The 5,590-nt window shown below is 42.3% G+C and overlaps 1 pseudogene; it reads left to right on the top strand.

The window, feature by feature from the left end:
- The first annotated feature begins 4,502 nt into the window (after positions 1-4,502).
- On the top strand, positions 4,503-5,111 carry LOC127198545 (60S ribosomal protein L19-like; annotated as a pseudogene).
- The last annotated feature ends 479 nt before the right edge of the window (positions 5,112-5,590 follow it).

Raw genomic sequence — 5,590 nt, 5'->3', positions numbered from 1 at the left:
GTGTGCATGCACTCCAGAAGAAGGCACCAGATCTCATTATAGATGGTTGTGAGCCACCATGTGGTTGCCGGGAATTGAACTCAGGACCTTTTAAAGAACAGCCAGTGCTCTTAACCTCTGAGCCAACTCCCCAGTCCCCCAGAAAAGTATTTTTATTGCTACTTCATAACCACAATGTTGTTATGAACTATAAATTGAATATCTGATGTGTAGGATAACTGACATGCTACCCCTGTGAAAGAATTACTTGACCTGCAAAGGGGTTGCAACCCAGAGGCTGAGAACTATTGATCTACAGGAAGCTTCCATTCAGTGCTAAGTTGTTGCTGGTATGGATGGCTCTAAGTGCAGTGGTTTAGCCAGTGGATGTCATGATAGGAATGCTGTGAGTGAAGTAGCATGGAAGCCACATACCCTGTTCACCAGCAGCCAGCATAGCATTCTCTTGTTTCTTCTGGAACCACATGGTAGATGAAATAGCCACCAATGACTGGATGGGAGGCCCACCCTCAGCTGACCCTAGGCTGTCCTCATGATCAGCTGGCCTGTAGGCTGTCTCATTTTATGTTGAGTTTCTTTTGTAATCCCTTATCTGAAGTCCATACGTTTATTTACCTCCAATGACACAGTCACTTCTTTCATCATTGATTCAAAATAGGAAGTAAAAGGAACTTGATTATTTATTACTCTCAAGGCCTCAAAGAAAGATTTGCAGAAAGGATAGTGAGTACACTGTGCCTAACATGTGCAAGTAGAGGCAGAATAATTATGTCTTGGCTTTTTGTGCATACACGTGCATGCATTTGGGCATGCATGAATGCATGTGAGTGTGTGGTGGCGGGCAGAGGACAACCTAATTCTTCAGGTGCTGTCTGCCTTGATTGTTCAGACAGGTTGTTGTATTGGCTTTGGACTCATTGATTATGCAGTACTGACTGGCTGATAAGCCTCATGGATTTGTCTGTCTCTGTTTTCCTCTCCCTAGACTGGGGATTACAGGGTATGCCACCAAACCTGGCTTTCCATGTAGTTTCTGAGGATTTAATTTAGGACTTTATGCTTATAAGACAAGCACACAACTAACTGACCTAGCCTCTGCATTGACTTTTCCTGAGGATGAGCTGGCTACTCCTAAAGTGACAACCAACATTTATAATTTTCTATGAGACCACCAATAGAAAAAGTATAAATAGAGCATAGTATTAAAACTGATGCAAATGCAGTAGCAATTTTGGTTAAAGAATGATTTTCATGGTTATATATACTCTCCAGCTTACATATTATAATAATAAATAGCACATGGCTCTGGCAGGACAACTATCAAGATAGAAAGGCTCTAATGACAATTCCCATATTTCTCTAAAGGCCTTTCCTATCTGGCCTCAAAGCTGCTGGGGAGGAGGCAAGACTGGGTGAGGGGACTGGTGTGTCTGTCCTTCCTTCGTGTGCTGCTCCATCTTTGCTTGCTCACACAAGGCTGTACGAGTGCTCTGCTACTAGGGACATCAAGTGGACTGTGACAGGAAGTAGTTTCATGGAGATTGAAGAACAGTGCCAAATCAGTGACATGAGCAATGATAATGAAGATCCGATACAACAGATAATTAATTCTACAGGTGTATAAGAAAGGTCCAGTATCAAATCCAGAAAGGAAACGTAATAGTTGTTAAGCACCTACTGAGTGCTTGGCCCTTTTGATATACATTTATACACATAACAGGAAAGTCTGAGCTGTAATGTAAGCACAAGCCTATGAAGTGCTACATCCACTTCTATCTTCATGGCATCAGATACCCTGTGGGCTTTAGATAAATCTAAAGAAATTGGACTGTAGGCTGAATAATGGCCAAACCAAAGATGTCTGTTGCATAATCCCAGGGACCCAGGAATTTGACTTAACAGAAGAAAGGAACTTTCAGCATGTGATTGTGTTAAGGATTTGAGTGGGGGATGTTATCTCCTGGCCTTAAAAGGGGAGATAAAAAGGAGAAAAGCAAGAATGTCAGAGCCTGGAGGGAGTGATACCATACAGGAAGGAGAATATGGAATGATATCAATGGCAGTCAAGGAAGATGGTGACTTCTAGAAGCTTGCATGAGGCAAGGACAGATCCTCCAAAGGAGCCTAGCCTTTACTTAGCCCTATGAGACTCATTTTCTGGACTTCAGACCTTCAGAACTATAAGAAAAATCAATGTGTATTGCTCTAAGATAGTCTTTGTGTGTTTATTTGTGGTAGTAGCTAATATACCTACTTATCTTGGGAAGCAAATTCAACATCACTATCATGTTCTTATTGACCTGGTCAAGGAATAAGTCTATCTTCTTCTATATTGAACTGAGAATTTAACTTTCTATAAACAAAATTCTGAATACTTGAGGGAAGAGATGAGTCTAGGAAACCATTAAATGATTATTTTGATCATGGGAAATCAAGGAGAGGGTTAGACAAAATATTGTTCATGGATTATTAAGGAGAAATCTTCTTCCCTGCCATAACCCTCTCACTGGCTCTACCTCTTTGGAGGAGAGAAAAGAGTTCCGGAAATAGGATTATATTGCTGTTTAAGCCCTTTAATAAAGGTTGGGGTGATATTTCAGTTGTTAAAAGTTTTGCTGGCACAGCATGAGGACCAGAGTTTGATCCCTAGCACTCATATACAAGCTTGGCATGGTGGAGCACATTTCTAATCCTAACACCGAAGAGGAAGAGACAAGCAAATATTTGGGGTTTTCCTGTCAGCCACTCTGTCTGAATCAGCAAGCTCCATTTCTCATAAAAAGATGGAGAGTGATTGAGGAAGGCACTCAGTGTTAACCTTTCCATAGATACGCACACAAATGCATGCACACAAACAGACACATACATATAAATGTGTTCCTCTGTACATTTGTCCCCACATGTACATACATACATACATACATGCACTTCCTTATTTACATGTACCCTCCAACATGTGCACAAACAAACATATAGGTATCTGTACCTGCACTCACATATGTATATACATATGAACAATATTTGCACATATGTGTACATACTTGTGAAGATATGCAAATTCATTAAAATAGAAAGCTGTGATTAGAGTATGAACCTTGCTGAACTGTTGTCTTAGTTACTGTCTTATTTCTGTGAAGAGACCCAATGACCACAATAACTCTTTTAAGAGAAAGCCTTCAACTAGAGGTTTGCTTGAAGCTTCAGAAATTTAGTCCATTATCTTTGTGGCTCGAAGCATGGTGGAAGGCATGAGAGACATAGTGGTGGAGACATAGTTGAGAGCTCCGTTTTGATCTTCAGGAAGAAGGTGTATGTGTGTGTGTGTGTGTGTGTGTATGTGTGTGTGTGTGTGTGTGTGTGTGTCCTCCCTCCTTTCGGTACCACCCTCCTTCTTCCCCCTATGCTTCAGAAAATGGGAGTCTTACCACCACCAACCCAGCCCAGCACACCAAGTCATCTCAGGACTGAGTGAATTCTCTTCCACTGAGGCTAGGCAAGGCAAGGCAACCTTGTCAGAGGGAGTGGTTAAAAAGCAGGCAAAAGAGTCCATGTCAGAAACAGCTCCTGTGTTCAGTACTAGGGTAACCACATAAAGACTAAGCTGTTCATTGACTACATATATGTAGGGGGCCTAATCGAGTCCATGCATGGTCCTTGGTTGGTGCTTCAGTCTCAGTATGCCCCCCTGGGCCCAGGTTAGTTGATTCTGCTGGTCCTCTTGTGGAACTCTTGTCCCATCTGGGTCCCTCTATCCCCACCCCCCTTTCCACAAGGATTTCCAAGCTTTGACAACTGTTTGCCCGTGAGATTGCCCTGCCTACAACATGGCCAGAGACTAAATTAGAGCAAAGATTGAGTGAATACCCAAGCAATGCCTGGGCCAACCTGAGAGCCACCCCCTGCCACTATTAACAATACTCTGCTGTGCTTGTAAGTGGGAGCCTAGCATAGCTGTCCTTTGAGAGCCTCCACCCAGCAGCAGATGTTGAGATTCACAGCCAAACAGTAGGTGTGGCTTTTGAAGCCTCAAAGCCGCTCTCAGTGAAACACTTACTCCAACAAGGCCATACATCTTATTCCCTTCAAAAGTCCAATTCCCTTGTGACTAAGTATTCAAATATGTGAGTCTATGGTGGCCATTCTTATTCAAACCACCATAGCTGTACAGACTGTTTCTGGTGTAGTTGAAAGTGCGTATTTAGTAGCAGGTGGCACAAACCAACTTTCATCATATACATCTATTTGTCCATACAATTTTCCATGATCAACTGGGAATAAACCACCAGAAAACTAACCTCTAATCTCTTACCCCACAAAGTTTAAGAAACACAGAAATATGACCCTACTAATTACCTGGACGTGAATATTGTGAAATACAAATTTTTAAGACTTTTATTTACATTTGACTCTCAACAGATCATGCCAACATTTTTGTATGGAGCTCTTTCCTTTTGTTGTTGCACCTGCAGCCATGACTCAGGCTACAGAAGAGGCTTGCTTCTATGTCCTCCACTGTGGAAAAGAAAAGGGCTAGTTGGACCCCACATGAAACCAGTGAAATTGCCAATGACAACTCTCATCAGCAAATCAGGAAGCTGATAAAAGATGGACTGATCAACCAAAAGCCTGTGACTGTCCATTCCTCTGCTCAATGCCAGAAAAACACCTTGTCTCAAAGGAAGGGTAGGCATAAGGGCATAGGGAAGCTGAAGGGTACTGCCAATGCCCGCATGCCCAAGAAGGTGACCTGGATGCGAAGGATGAGGATCCTGTGCCCCTCCTGAGGAGATACTGACATTCTAAGAAGAATGACCACCATATATATCACAGCCTGTACCTGAAGGTCAAAGGGAATGTGTTAAAAAAAAAAAAAAAAAAAAAAAACAAAACAAAAAACAAAACAAACAAAAAAAAAACAAAACAAGTGGATTCTCATGGTTCATACCCAGAAGCTGAAGACAGACAAGGCCTGCAAGAAGCTCCTGGCTGACCAGGCAGAAGGTCGCAGGTCTAAGATCCAGGAAGCACACAAACACTAGGAAGAGCGTCTCCAGGCCACAAAGGAGGAGGTCATCAACACCCTCCCCAATGTGGAAGACACCAAGAAATGAAGCTTCCCTCATGTCTGTATATAGTGGCCTGATTGTGGCCTCACGTGGATCAGTTATTAAACATGCTTTTGTCTGTTAAAACAAAACAAAACAACAACAACAACAAAAACCCCCAAACCATTTACACACGTATTTTGTGGATTTGAAGACTCCAGATTGAACATATCTAGCCTGTAGAGACTCATAAAAATCCTTCCGTTCATTTGGTGTGGCTTTCACTACTAAGCTACTACTCCTGGTTTTCATACTGTGTTAGTGATTCTAGCTTCTTGGGTTTCACCTGCATCTATCATCTGCCAACCAAGAGGATGGCCAAGTCACATGCTAGGCTTTGGTGGACTGGAAAGTGGGACGTTTTCTCCTTTATTCTGGTTCACACTTGCTCACCCAGATCTCTGGGATAGTTTGAATCTGAGTTGTCCCAAATAGGTTCACATCTTTAGCTCTTTCATATTCTCCCATTTGATTACAGTACTTTG

This window comes from Acomys russatus, chromosome 2 (assembly GCF_903995435.1).
Source record: "Acomys russatus chromosome 2, mAcoRus1.1, whole genome shotgun sequence".
NCBI lineage: Eukaryota > Metazoa > Chordata > Mammalia > Rodentia > Muridae > Acomys > Acomys russatus.
Note: the sequence above shows the minus strand (reverse complement) of the source record. Positions and strands in the feature narration are given on the sequence as shown.